Source organism: Martes martes (genome assembly GCF_963455335.1).
Source record: "Martes martes genome assembly, chromosome: 9".
NCBI classification, from domain to species: Eukaryota; Metazoa; Chordata; class Mammalia; order Carnivora; family Mustelidae; genus Martes; species Martes martes.
In genome coordinates, this window is record NC_137896.1 from 24,058,623 (window position 1) to 24,074,200 (window position 15,578).

The 15,578-nt window shown below is 45.7% G+C and overlaps 1 long non-coding RNA gene across 1 annotated transcript; it reads right to left on the reverse strand.

Moving 5' to 3' along the window:
- Positions 1 to 3,343: 3,343 nt before the first annotated feature.
- On the reverse strand, positions 3,344 to 15,256 carry LOC308349696. Its single transcript, XR_013967481.1, has 3 exons — positions 15,161 to 15,256; positions 13,406 to 13,548; positions 3,344 to 3,477 (listed from the first exon to the last, which is right to left on the reverse strand). It is a non-coding gene; the product is annotated as an uncharacterized lncRNA (long non-coding RNA).
- Positions 15,257 to 15,578: the final 322 nt, after the last annotated feature.

The window sequence follows — 15,578 nt, forward strand, 5'->3', positions numbered from 1 at the left end:
GATGTGGGGCTCGATCCCAGGACTCTGGGACCATGACCTGAGCTGAAGGCAGAGGCTTTAACCCACTGAGCCACCCAGGCGCCCCGGCCTTTCCCTTTCTTGTTCCTTGGAACACAGGCCTGCAGGCTCCATGGTCTGAGGGCAATTTAATTATGCAGGCCTAAGTGTCCACACAATAGGTAGGGTTCCAGTATCTCAGGGAGATTGCCAGCATCCCAGTCCATGGAAAGGGACATATAAACCTTTTGTAGCCAAGGTCCATCCCACCTTCTTTGGCAACAAGTTTTTCCTTTGTGAGATCTCTCCATCCTGGATCTCAGTCCCTGTGTTTTAGGGAGACTTGGTTTCACCCTTGGCCCTGCGGGATGGGTCTTCCTCTCAGCTGTAGCACTCAGAGCATCTCAACCCCCTGACCACAGGGATTTGTTCTGGGATGGCCAACTAACCCAATCAGAGCCAACGAGGCACAACAGAGAGGCTCTCTCTGTTCAATTCCACTGGGATGGTTTAGGCCTCGGATTGTGGGCAGCCATCCCGGCGCATGTGAAGTGTGAACACCAATCCAGCATGGAGCGAGGCTGAGCCATATGATGGAAAGTGACCAAATTATAGTCTCATTGTTTGGGCCCCCAAGTTTATCTATGGCTTAAATTTACCGTTGGACTTTTTGACTACATGAACCAAAAAGTTCCCTTTATTTGTTTTAAGCCATTTTTGAGGTATGTTTTCTATCAGTTGCAACCAGGAGTTCTAACAGGTATCTGGTGTGTTTGTGAATACAGGTGTGTGTGTGTGTGTGTGTGTGTGTGTGAGAGAGAAAGAGACAGAGAGAGAGAGAGAAACAAAGTCAGAAAAACAGACGGAAAAAAAGAAATTTTTTTAGTGGAAATACATGCAAGAGTTTGCACATGTTGTTTCCTGTGTGTAAAATATCATTTGTCCTCTTTTTCTCTTTGAGAATTCCTATTTGTCTTCTCAAAGCCCATCTCAGTGGCCTGTCCTCTTTCTCAGCTCTGGAGGCAGGCAGTCATTTCTTCCTCCATGCCCTTGTGGTGGGTTGCCAGGTGAAGTTTCTCCAAATACCTGTATTTTGGGGACCTTCCACAGCTGGACTGGGATGGATCCATGAGGTTGCCACCTGTACCTGACTCAATTTGTCAGAAGGGACAGAAGGAAAGACCTTCAACAGTTGTTGACAAGATTCATTATATTACCCAATGCCCCCTTTGTAAGAAAACGCATGATAAATTCCCAGAAAAAAGTTGTCTTGAATAATTGGTAGTTTCACTTCTGGAAGATAATGATAGTTGTGGAATCCATTGGGTTTCTTCTTTTTTTTTTTTTTAATTTTACCACCAGGGGACCCAAAAAATGTCCAATGTTCTTGTTGAGGTCACCAGTGGCCTCCACGTTGCTAATCCAATGGTCAGTCCTCATTTTTCACCTTACTTATCCCATCAACAGCATAAACATAGATGACCCCTCTCTCTCTTTCTCTGTTTATTTGGCTTTTAGGACCATTTGAGCTCTTGGTTTCCCCTCCTATCGCACTGGCAACCTCTCGGGTTTTTTGTTGATTCTTCCTCCTTTCCTCAGCCTCTAAACATAGGGAGGTCATAGGGTCTGGTACTTTGTCATGTTCTCATCTTTGTGACACTACCTTAATTGGCAATCTCATCTAGCCTCAGGAATTTAAAGACCATCTCCCTGATTATGATTCCCAAATTTCTATCCGTAGCCTGGGACTTTCTCCTGAATTTTGAATTTATATGTCTAACTGCCAATTTTACAAATCTTCTTAGGCATCTGTATTAGTCAATGTGGGCTGCCATAACTAAATACCACAGACTGGTGGCTTAAACAGCAGACATTTATTTTCTTACTTTCCCGAAGGCTGAAGTTCAAGATCAAGGTGCCAGCGGGATTGGTTTCTGATGTGACCTCTCTTCCTGGCTTGTAGATAGTCACCTTCTCACTGGGTCCTCACACGGTGTCTCCTCTGTGTGCATGAGGATGGAGATCTCTGGGTGTCTCTTCCTCTTCTTACAAGGACACCAGGCTATTGGATTAAAGTCCCATCCTTTTGACCTCACTTAATCTTAATTACTTCCTTGAAGTCCCTATCTCCAATACAGTCAACAATGAGGCTTAGGGCTTCAACATATGGATTTTAGGGGTGGCTGCCTGACTTAATCAGTAGAGCATACAATTCTTGATCTCAGGGTCATGAGTTCAAGCCCCATGTTGGGTATAGAGCTTCTTAAAAGCAAAAACAAAACCATGTGGATTTTAAGGTGACATAATTTCAGGGGACATTACATTCCAACAGGCACCTCAAACTAAACACATCCAAGACTAAGTTCCTCCCCAAACCTATTCCGCTCATGGTCTTCCCCATCTCAGAAAATGAGCCCCCCGCCCCCAACCCGCTTTTGGTTACTCAGGCCAAAACCCTTGAGGACATCCTTGACTCCTTTCTCTTTTTGTTTCATATCGTTCCTCCAACCCATCAGCAAATCCTATGGCCTCTATCTTTAAAATATAAAATACATCCTGTACCCAACCACTTGTCACCTCCTCACTGCTTCCCCTTTATTCCAAACCACCATCATCTCTTGCCTGGATCATGATAATATTCTGAATGCTTTTCCTGCTTCTGCCCCTATCATCCTCCAGTCTATTTTACTCCCAGTCTCCAAAGATACTCCTTTCAAGCCATAAGACAGGTTGTGCCTTCCTCTGCTCCCGCAGCGGCACCATCACGCTCAGTGTAAAAGCCAAAGTACATATGTGGCCTACAAGGCCCCACATGGTCTGTCCTCTTGTTACCTCTTCGGCTTTCTCTCTCATTGAGTGACTTGCCTTCATGCAAAGATGATGACTAGTGGTCATGGGAGTGGGTGAGCTCACTCGGGGCAGGGGAATTAAATGGGAAGAGAAGAAAAGGGAAAGGAAAGGAAGGGGAAGGGAGAACGGGGAGGGGAGAGGAGAGGGCACAGGGAAGAGGCTGGAAAAAAAAAAAAAAAAAAAAGGTGAGCTGAGAAGGGGCCGCTCAGAACTAGGACAGGAGCCAGCAGAGATGGGTCCACCAAAGCCCAGGAGAGAGATGTTCCAGAAGGAACAATCTCTTACTGAGGGCCCACAAGGCTGAACATTCTCATCTTTAATTTCCCTTTTGTGCTGTTAAAAATTTTAAACCTTTTTAAATGATGACCAATTTGTCAGTGAAGCAGTTGGCAGCCAAGCCTGCTAAGAAGAAAAAATATTAGCATCTTTCAACTGGTCATTTTTTTTCCCCTTTTCAGCATAAGCACGCCAGAACCAGTATCCATTATTAATAGATGCATGTTTTATTAAAGGTATAAAGACCAAAGATTTGTAACTTTAATAATCCAGATTCTTATTTTAAATTCTCCAACATTATTATTTATTGATCAGCTGAGGGTGTTTCTTTCGCAATCGCCAATCTGCCAATTCCTGGAGGGGAGATAGAAGCGGTGGAATTAGGGGACCTAGCGTTGATACTGACTCACTCAAGGGTGGGCAAAAAAAAAATCCCACAAAATGAGCAACCCCTCTGTGCCGGGCCCCGGACCAGACACAGTGCATAGGAAGCAGGATGCCAAAGATGGGACCCTCCCCTAACTGGGCAGACAGAAAAATAAACAATATATGGATAATGCAATAATTCGGGTGTGTATGGGAAGTAGAGCTGAGTGGTTCAAAGCTTTTCTCTGGAATTAGGAAGGTTTAAGTCTCAGGGCCACAACTTAACAGCTGTGTGATCTCGGGCATGATACCTTTCCAGCCTGAGCCTCAGTTTCCTCATCTGTATAATGGGGATGATACAGGGTTATCATGAAGAGTAACAGCAATAATGATGCACACAGCTTGCTTGGCCTGGTGCTCAGCACACAGTGAGCCCTTCTCCGTTAAATGCTAGCTAAGGTTGTGGTGGTAGTGCATTGATTGGGCATTGATTCTTTCTGGAGGGGAGGGGTGAGGAGAAGCTTTCACAGAGGAGGCAGCTGGTTCTTGAAGGATGACTAGAATTTCAAAAGGTTGCCAAGCGGAGGGGAAGCTTACTCCAGGCAGAGAAAACCACCAGGGACGTGTGAGCTGTGTTTCGGGGAAGCTAAGAGCTTGGTGGGGCTGGGGAGTGTGGTAGCTGGAGGGGACTGAAGGCAAGTGTCTGCAAAGGAGGGTCTAAGATGGTACAGAGGACCTTACAGGAGAAGGGATCCGGGTTTGCCTTAAAGGTTATGGGGAGCCTTGCAGGTGTTTTTTTGTTGTTGTTATTATTTTTTTTAATTAAGGCAAAAAACAAAAACATGTAACATAAAATTTACCATCTTAGGGGCTCCTGGCTGGGTCAGTCAGTACAAGATGCAACTCTGGATCTCGGGGCCAGAAGTTCAAGCCCCCCTGTTGGGTATAGAGATGACTTAAAATCTTTTTTAAAAAGATTACCATCTTAACCATCTTTTTAAAAGATTTTATTTTTTAAGGAATCTCTGTACTCACCATGGGGCTCAAACTCATGACCTTGAGATCAAGAATTGCATGTTCTACCCACTGAGTCAGCCAGGCGCCCCCACCCTTAACCATTTTTAACTGTACAATTCAGTGGTATTAACTATATTCATATTGTTGTGCAAAAGATCTCTAAAACTTTCATTTTACAAAACAGAAACTCTGTATCTATCAGACAACAACCCTCCACTTTGCTCTTCCCTGAACCCTGGGCAACCAGCATTCTACTCTGTTTCTGTGAGTGTGACTACTTTAGATACCTCATGAAGAGAAAGCATATAGTCTTGTCCTTTTGTCACTGGCTTATTTCACTTAGCAGAATGTCCTCTAGCTTAGGGTTGCCCGGGTGGCTCAGTCAATTAAACGTCTGACTCTTGATTTCGGCTCAGGTCAATGATCTCAGGGTTGTGCGATCGAGCCCTGTGTGGAACCCATGTCAGGTTCTCAGGCTTGGCGCTCAGCACAGAGTCTTCTTCTGCCTCTCTCTGCTCCCCTCTCCTACCCTCCCTCTTCCCTAACCCCTGCTCTCTCTAAAATGAATGAATGAATGAATGAATGAATAGAATTTTAAAAAAAGAGAATGTCATTAGCTTCATCCATGCTGTATCATGCGGCAGGAGTCCTTCCTTTTTAAGACTGAATAATATTCCATCCTTTGTGTATACCACATTTCCTTTATCCATTCATATCTTGAAGAATTTTAAGCAAGAATGTGACCCAGTTTGATCTGTGATTTAGAACAATCGCTGGGGGAGGGGAAGGGCAGTGTCTTTCTAGAAAAGTGGAGGTGGGGCGCCTGGGTGGCTCAGTCAGTTAAGCATCTGCCTTTGGCTCAGGTCCTGGTCTCAGGGTCCCGCATCGGGCTCCCTGCTCAGCGGGAAGCCTGCTTCTCCCTCTCCCTCTGCTGCTCCCCCTGCTTATGCTCTCTCTCTCTCTCTCTGTCAAATAAATAAAATTTAAAGAAAAAAAAAAAAGAATGAAGTGGAGGGGACAAAGTGGCAGCAGGAAGCCCAGGAAGGAGCTAGTGCAGTTGTCCAGGCAAGACGATGGTGACCTGGCCTCAGATGTGGCAGGGGGCTTGGATTCCAGAGACAATCTCGAAGTGGAATTGGCAGGATTTGATCATGGTAAAAGATATGTGTCCTAAGTTTAGAAATCCAGAGGTGCCTCAGGTCTTTCCAGCCCCATTCACTCCTGGAAAGAGGAGGAAAAGAGGGGGCCTGGCTGGCCTCCTTTATCCTGGCTGGCTACGTGGGCAGGTGAGGGAACATAGCCCCAAGGGGAGAGAACATTGGCCTTCTGGTCCCTGTACCACCTGTGGCTCACTGTGAGATCTTTGATAAGCCAGGGCCCCTCTCTGGTCCTCAGTTTCCCCACACGTAAAGGGAAGCAGTTAGTAAGGCAGTGATGCTCCTGTAAATGGTGATGGTGGTGGTGGTTGTAGCCAGCAACTCTGTCCGAGGGCTTACTTTCTGCCAAGCATCCTTTTAAGTGTTTTATAAGCATTAGTGCATTAAGGCAATTAATTCTATCAGCACTACTATTATCCCCATTGTACAGATGAGGAAATTATGACATCACTTGCCTGAGATCACAGTGATAACCCATGAGCTGAAATTCAAATTCAAACAGTCTGGCTCCAGATCATTCCGGGGAATCCCTAGGAGAGCTTTGTGATCAGATGGGGGCACCGGTCTGCCTCAGTCGGCAGAGCATGAGACTCTTGATCTTGGGGTTGTAAATTCAAGCCCCACATTGGATGTAGAGTTTGCTTAAAAATAAAATCTTTTCTTAAAGGATTTTATTTATTTATTTGTCAGAGAGAGAGAGTGAGAGAGAGAGAGCACAAGCAGGGGGAGCAGGAGAGGGACAAGCAGGTTCCCCTCTAAGCAAGGAGCCCAAATCCTGGGATCATAACCTGAGCCCAAGGCAGGTGCTTAACTGACTAAGCCACCCAGGTGCCCCAAAAATAAAATCTTTAAAAAATAATAAACAAATAATAAAATATCAGATTCCTGGATCCCCTCTGGACCTGCTGGGACAGAGCCTCTAGTGTGGCCCCAGGCATCATTTGCTAAGACACTCCCAGGGCTAAAGGTGAGGCTTGAAACTGAGGGTTCTCTGGGGACAGACAATGCCTGAGTCTGACCTGAGAGAGAGTGGAGCCTGACTCTCTCCCACCTTCCCGGAGCACTGATTTCGTTGGATCCAGGGGTGGGTGACCCTTTAGGGGACAATCCCAAAGGGGTGTCCGGGTCATTCCCACCCCTCCCCCCAGCCCCCAGAGGAAGTAGCCTTCAACATCCCAACTCTCCCAGTCCTCCAGAGAAGGTCCCTGCAGGATGTGAGGAAATATAAATGACCAATGATCCCAAGAAAAGACACTCAACCTCTCTAGTAGTCTGGGAAATCAATAAGAAGATGCCCTGGAAGGTTCTCAAGAGGAAAGGAATGTGGTCAGATAATTTCCTAATCAAACTCACCCCTGCTCCACTTGGAACTCGAATGTACTCAAGTACTCTCAACATCTAAATTACTCCCCTCTTTGGGGGGAGGGGAGTACATACTATCATGACAGTATTAGAGCCACAAATATCTTGGCATCTGGTTATTTTTAAAAAGGACAACATACTGTCAAACTAGATACCAATAACCAGCAATCACTAGCATAATCACTTTTTAAAATTTTAATCTAAAAAAGAGCTCAAAACCACTGCTCTCTGCATTGAGGATGAATCTCACAGACACAGCAGATGAGCAAAAGGAGACACACACACACACACACACAAAATACCAGGTAATTGCATTTATATGAAAGTTTCAAGAACAGACAAAGCCAATGTCTGGTGACAGAAGTCAGGATAATGGTTCTCTTCAAGTTAGTGGCTGCAAAAGAACATTCAGGGGGGCTGGAAATACCCTGTGTTTTGATCTATGTGGGGATTACGTGGGTGTACCCAAAGTAACAATTCACTGGGTGATGCATTTATAATGTATGTACTTCACTGTGTACAGCTCATACCTTAATAAAAATGTTTTGAAGAGTTAGATTTATTATGTCTTTCTGGTTATCCATGTCTTTCACTAAAATGTGGACGGTGACTCAACACTGACTTACAGCTTACACAGTCACTCATGCAAGGCAAGTGGCAGAAGCAAAGGCAGATTAGGATTTGGCTTTCTACCCAAAGGAGCTGGCATGTGGCTCTGGACTTAGAACAAGGATCACAGCTGGAGGGGGCTACCCAGGGCCAATCATGTTTGATGTCACTGAGATCCCTGCTCCCCCACACACACCCCACAAGAGCCAAGGCCAGGCCTGGACAGCCCACTCCATCAGGCAACTGGCTCAGTCAGAAGGCAGCCAGACAAAAGAGGCCAAGATGGGCAGGGTCCCTTTGGAATGGGAATAAATGAAGCATTAGTTAGCACAAGCCTGGGCCACAGGATTCTGTCTTGAACCCTGGCCCATGGGGCAATGTGGAGACCAGAGTCAGCAGGAAGGACCATTAGAAAGGACATCAGGGGGCGCCTGGGTGACTCAGTCGGTTGTGTGTCTGACTCTTGACTTCGGCTCAAGTCATGATCTCAAGGTCATGAGATTAAGACATATGTTGAGCTCCGAGCTGGATGTGGAGCCTGCTTGGGATTCTCTCTCTCTCTCTTTGCTCCCACCCTCATTCTGTCTCTCCAAAAAAGAAAGAAAGAAAGAAAGAAAGAAAGAAAGAAAGAAAGAAAGAAAGAAAAAAGAAAAAAAGAAGGACATCAGGTCGTTTGGACAACACTCATAGTTAATAGGATTCTCATCTCCTAGTGGTACTACATGCCAGGAGGCCTGGGCTTACAGTGGGGGCAGGAGGCTGGATGAAAGATGTTCAACCAGCCCAGGCAGAAACCAGAGATACCCAGTTCCTGCTCAAGGTTACACAGCAAGTTAGTAACTGATCCAGGCTAAGACCTCACACATTCTATACCGTATGGGTTTCTTCCCACCACTCCAGTAACACCCCAAGGCCCCAGGATTATTTCTATTTCCCCCTCTGGATACTCGACATTCTATATACCCTTTTCAGCTGAAAGAAAGGAAAAGAAGAAAGAAAAGAAACATACTTCTTGAGTCTATGACAACTTACATCATCTTAGAAGTGCAAAAAAAAAAAAAAAAATCCCACACCACCCACTTTTAATACAGATCTTTGCCGTATTGGGAAGTATAAACAAACCAAAAGACCGATAATTAGTTCTAAATTCAAGTGAGGTTTATGGAACATGAACCATTTGGGTAATCGGCTGGGGTGGTGCCATGAAGTGGTAATTAATTTGTTTTTTCCTTAAAATGTTTTACTTAATTAAGGGAGGTGCTGATTTATAGACACCCATCCCCTGGGGATGGTTTGTAAGGCAAGAGAAAATTCCAACTGTCTCCTTGCCATGTTTCTCATCGAATTATTTCATTACATTCAGATACACTTTTGTAACACTGATTGTGACAGATCCTGGAGTTATGAGCTCATAAATCCTGGGGTGGGGGGAGCAGAAGATGTACACTTAATGGGAAATGTTCTCATAATCAAAAGAATATTTCAAGCTGTGACAATGCAGGCCAAGAGAGGGAGAGGGAGAGCTTTTCCTTCAAAGACTAACGGGTTGCTGAAACCAATCCAGCACCTGCAGCTCTGTCTACTTCTGAGTCTGCTGGGCTCCAGAATCTCAGCTTGCCGAGGGTGGAAGTCAGGAGGAGTTGGATCTAGTCCTGGCTCCACCGTAACTTCCTTTGAGCTGACTTTTCATTTATTCAACATCTATTTAATGAGCACCTACCATATGACAGGCACTGTGTTACATCCTGAGGATACAGTGTGAACAAGGCAGATTTGTTTTCCTACCTTTACAGAACTTCGAGTCAAATGAGAAAAATAACAAACACATAAAAGAATAAATAGCTGATAAGCATAATCCCTCCCTATGATCTAGCAATTCCATTCTCAGGCATACACTCAAGAGAAATGAATGGGGGTGCCTGGGTGGCTCAGTCGTTAGGTGTCTGCCTTTGGCTCAGGTCATGATCCCAGGGTCCTGGCATCGAGCCCCACATCGGGCTCCCTGCTTGGCTGGAAGCCTGCTTCCTCTCCCACTCCCCCTGCTTATGTTTCCTCTCTCGCTATGTCTCTGTCAAATAAATAAATAAGTAAAATCTTAAAAAAGAGAGAGAAAGGAGTGTATATCTGTCAAAAGAGATGCATTAAGGTGTTCCTAGCAGCATTATCCGAGAGCTCCAAATCAGGAACAGCCATCAGGTCCACCATCAGAAGAATGGATAAATAAATTGGGGTATATTTAAATAGTAGAATACTGCACAGCAATAAAAAAGAAAAAACCACATTGCATGTATCTACATGCAAAACATGGCTCAACTCACAAACAATGATGAATGAAAGAATTTGCACAAAAGGTGCGCAAACCATATGATTCCATTTATATGAAATTCCAAAGCAGGCAAAATGAATATGACAAATCTGAAACAGGATAGTGATTACCTTCAGAGGGAGAGGCAGAGGGAGCTCTCTGGAGTGCTGGAAACATCCCTTGTCCTAGTAACCAGAGGTGGTTACGAGTATATGTATGTAAAAACTCACTGAGCTGCACACCTAAGATATATGTACTTTACCCGTGCATATTATACCTCAATTAAAATTTTAAAAGAGAGAACAATTTTAAATAACACATAGTTGAAATGATTTCACATGAGGAGAGATGTGAAGAAAATAAAAAAGGTAACATGGAGGGTCATGTGAAGGTAGAGGTGGAAGTTGGGCAATATTAAGGGGAGAGGCCAGAAAAGGCCCTTTGGGGCAGGTGGCTTACATCTGATACCGGAATGTCAGGAAGGAAACCGCCCACGTGAAAATCCAGGGAAAGAACATTCCAGAGAACCAGCAAGGGCAAAGGCCCTGAGGTAGGGCATCTTGGCAGGAAGAACATGGAGACCAGAGCAGGGAGAGAGAGAACAGAGGAAGGGGGGAGGGGCCAGAGGGGCTGCCAGGAGCTGGGCAAGAAGAGCCCTGTAGGCCATGTAAGCGCTTGAATTTTATTCTAGGGGTGATATGAGCCACTGGAGAGCTTAAGAAGAGGAACGACATGGATCAACTGACCCAAGTTTTCAATTAATTAATTAAATGATTGATTGATTTTGAAGATTTTTTTTTAATTTCTTTTTTTTTTTTAATTTATTTGACAGACAGAGATTACAAGTAGGCAGAGAGGCAGGCAGAGAGAGAGAGAGGAGGAAGCAGGCTCCCTGCTGAGCAGAGAGCTCGACGTGGGACTCGATCCCAGGACCCTGGGATCATGACCTGAGCCGAAGGCAGAGGCCTTAACCCACTGAGCCACCCAGGTGCCCCGTGAAGATTTTTTTTTTAAGAGAGAGAGAGTGGGAGAAGGGGCAGAGGGAGGGGGAGAGAGAGAATCCTCAAGCAGACTCCCTGCTGAGCTCAGAGGCCAACGCAGGGCTCTAAGCCATGACCCTGCAGTCATGACCTGAGCCAAAACCAAGAGTCAGTTGCCTAACTGACTCAGCCATCCAGGCACACCGACCTGACTTTTTAATTTTTAATTTATTTTTTTTTAAGATTTTATTTATTTATTTGACAGACAGAGATCACAAGTAGGCAGAGAGGCAGGCAGAGAGAGAGGAGGAAGCAGGCTCCCCACTGAGCAGAGAGCCCGATGGAGGGCTCGACCCCAGGACCCCGGGATCATGACCCGAGCCAAAGGTAGAGGCTTTAACCCACTGAGCCACCCAGGTGCCCCGACCTGACTTTTTTAAAATTGAGGCTACAGATCTATTAAAATGGGGAAAAGAAAACACCGAAACCTAACAATACCGAGATGGTGAGGATTTCGAGCCATAGGAACTCTCACACATTGCTGGTGGTGAGTCAAAATGGGACGACCACTCTAGAGAACACCTGGGCAGTTTATTACAAAGTTTAAAATACACTTACCAAAGGAACCAGAAATCCCATCTCTTGGTATTTACCGAGTGAAATGAAGGCCTATGTTAAATAAAAAACCACATGCAAATATTTATATTAGTTTTTTTCATAATCATGAAAAACTGGATACAATCCACACATCCCACATTGAGGAATGAATGAGCGCACATCCTGTCAGAGCCGTATCATAGTCTACTACACAGCAGTAGGAAGTAACAAGCAGTTCCCATCTGTAACAACTTGGATGTTAAGTAAAAGTGTAAAGTGTAAAAAGCCAGACACAGGGGCGCCTGGGTGGCTCAGTGGGTTGGGCCTCTGCCTTTGGCTCGGGTCGTGGTCCCGGGGTCCTGGGATCGAGCCCCGCATCGGGCTCTCTGCTCAGCAGGGAGCCTGCTTCCCTTCCTCTCTTTCTGCCTGCATCTCTGCCTACATGTGGTCTCTGTTAAATAAATGGGTAAAATCTTTAAAAAAAAAAAAAAAAACCAGACGCAAAAGGTTACCTATCGTGTGATTGCATCTACAAGACATTCTGGAAAAGGCAAAACTGTGGTGATGAACAACGATCCATGGTTGCCAGTGGTTCAGGGAGAGGGGAGGGCTCGGCTACAAAGGGGCAGCATGAGGGAATTCAGGGGGCTAGTCAAACTGTTCAGGATCTCCACTGCGGATTATGGAAGTAGTTCCCGACTCTGCATTTTCAAAACTCTTAGAACCACACACCAAAAAGAATGAATCTAACTGTACAGAAATTTTAAAATAATTTTTAGGGGCACCTGGGTGGCTCAGTCATTGAAGCATCTGCCTTTAGCTCAGGTCATGATCCTGGGGTCCCGGGATCGAGTTGTGTATCAGGCTCCCAGCTCAGTGGGGAACCTGCTTCTCCCTCTCTCCCCTTTCTGCCTGCTATTCCCCCTCCTTGTGTCCTCTCCCTGTGTCAAATAAATAAATAAAATCTTTAAAAAAAAAATAAAAATAATTTCTGAATGTAAAAAAAATTAGGTTGTATTTTCCTATTAAAACATAAAGAGTAGGGCGCCTGGGTGACTCAGTGGGTTAAAGCCTCTGCCTTCAGCTCAGGTCATGATCTCAGGGTCCTGGGATCAAGGCCCGCATCGGGCTCTCTGCTCAGCAGGGAGCCTGCTTCCCCTCTCTGTCTCTGTCTCCCTACTTGTGACCTCTCTCTCTGTCAAATAAATAAATAAAATCTTAAAAAAAAGACAAACAAACAAAGACTACTGGAAGAAAGGAAGGAAGGAGTGAACTATCTGAAAAGTTGAGCCATATTGATTTAAGATATCCAAAGGTGGGGGGCTAGGCCCTCCCAAGCATGAGCTGGGAACAGTGTCACACAGTCACACCGAACTTTGCCTCTGAGTACTGCATTTTGCTAGAGCCACTGATGCCCTTCCTGGGGGTTGGGGGGTGGGGACTGTCTTAGAAGCAGACCCAAAGACAAGGATTCCTGTGCAAGTGATTTGTTTAGGAAGTGCTCCTACGAGAAGCCTCGCCTGATCCCCACCCAGAGCTGAGGAATGTCAATTACACCTCAGAGCCTAGGCGGGAAAAGAGGAGAAGCAGGAACCAGAAGGTGCTATGCCTACTGTCACGGGGGTCAGCAGCTAGAAGGATAAAGAAGTCGACTGCGTGAAATCCTCACCTCTCAGACATATTTTCTTCATTCATATTCCAGGATCACAAGCAAGAACCATAACAACCACAAGGCAAAACAAAAGCTAAGTTATAAATGAACTGCTCGACAGCACTGTATGTTACTTTTGCTTATTGTCATCGACAATTGGGACATTAAGGTTGCTCATATGCATAAAAATGCATAAAAATTCTAAATGAAAAAAAAAAAAAGTACGGGGACTGCTCACCGAAGCTTCAGGTGCCCTCCAGGGTGGGCTGAGGGAATGTGGGCAAGACGCTGATCCAAATTAGACACTGCGCTTCACATATTAAATCTTCTCCGTCCTCCTGTGAGATAGATACTATTTCCATATTCCATATTTCAATAAGCCTACAATGGTATCAATCACAATATACATCATTATTTTGTTACCACCAAGAAAGAAAAAATGCGACTGCTTAAAAATACAGCATACCATCAATTGTGACACACAGCCCAATTTCAGAGATGTGAAATGTAAAAAACTGTACATCTTAGGATCAATAAAATATGGCTCATCCCCACTTTGCAGATGAGAACACCAGGCAACAGGAGTTAATGTTTTGTCCAAAGTTACACAGCTAATGCCGATAAGGGCCAAGATTCAACCTAGGTCCATCTAACCCCAAAGCCCGGGTCTTCTGAACTTCCCACGGAATAATCTGCTGAGTGTCGCTGGACAACTTGAACAGCTAACTGTGAATGGTGTCCCTGGGATTGCGGGGTGCTTATCCAGTGGTAACTGGCGGTCCTGAACTTGTTCCACTGAGCCCGGCTGGGGCGGTGGGGTTAGAACCTTCTCAGAAGGCTGGGGATATACCCCGAGCCAAAGCACTAGGGTGGAAAGAAGCAAGGAGCCCAGGGCTAGAAATCAGCCTGACTTTGCCAAAGGAGGTACACTGGGAAACCCAGACAGATACAGGCCAATGGACGAGGTAGCCTTGAATAACAGGCCACCTGGAAAATGCTCTCAGCCTCTCCTGCTTCCTCCAGGGCCTACTTTCTGACATTGCCAGTTACCAAGTGCCAGGGACAAAGCAAGTTCTTCAAGCCTCGCCCTGCTCTACAATCAAGACCTTGTTCCCCCCTTGCTCCTGTTTCTGAGAGATCTTCCTGAGGTCTAGCAACGATCAGGCGTCCAACTTGCTCACTGCTTCCCTGGGTTTGAGGCTGAGTTGTTGATATTCCTGCCATGGCCCCTCCTGGTGAATTTCTTCATTTTATTTTTCCCAATGCCACTGGGTGAGTTTTAGCAAATGTGAGAAATAGATACTTGTCCAGATGCATGACCTTGGTCCCTGGAGAGTTTTGAGGACGTTCCCTGGAAATAATACTCTGTGCTACACATTAGACCTATCCTGGATACCCAAAGGATTTGGGAAAAAAGTTGATGGGATTTATTTTTTATCTCTTCCTCCACTCTCTATCAATTCCAAAATCTCCGGGTTAGAGGCTGCCTGATTGGACAGGTGTAAACAGTAGGTATTTTGAGCATTACTCTGCCTGCCTCAACTTCCCACTATGCAGAGGGTCTATTGATCTGAAGCCAAGGCCTCAGGGACGGGGTAAGGGTGGCCACATCTCTGGGCTCCACAAGAGTGGAGAAGGTCCCAGCATAGAGGCGTGGCACACTACAGCACAGCCAGCACTTTCTCATCACTCCCTTCCTGGGACCTCACATCCTCCCCAGCCATGTGGTGAGCGTATCACCCAGGAGAAGCAGCAGAAACCCAGTCCACACTGGTTACAATGGTTCATTACATGTGGCAGCTGGACTGGGCTGGGGGATGCCCAGATAGCTGGTAAAATGCTATTTCTGGGTGTGTCTGCAGGGGTGTTTCCAGGAGAGACTGGCATTTGAATTGAACTGAGTAAAGCGGAAGGCCCTCCCTAATGCAGTGGGCATCACCCAATCTGTTTAGGGCCTGAACAGAACAAAAAGAGGGAGGAAGGGTGAATTCACCTTCTTTCTGCTTGAGCTGAAATATCCATCTTCTCCTTTTGGACATTGGCACTCCTGGTCCTCAGGCTTTCAGACTCACATCGGGACTTACATCAGCTCCCTCCACCGCCAAGTTCTCAGGCCTTCAGATTCAGACAGAATTATACACCAGCTTTCCTGGTTCATGGGACTTCCTGGCTCCCATAACCACATGTAGCAATTCCCACAGTAAGTCTCTCATATTTGTCAGAAAGAGCGAGAGAGCAGAAGCACTAGGAGCAGCAGAGGGAGGGCGAGAAGCAGCACCCCCTCCTCCCCGAGTAAGGAGCCTGATGCAAGGCTTGATCCCAGGACCCTGGGATTAGGACCTGAGCCAAAGGCAGATGCTTAACCCATGGAGCCATCTAGGCGCCCCTCTTCTTATATTTATCCCTATATA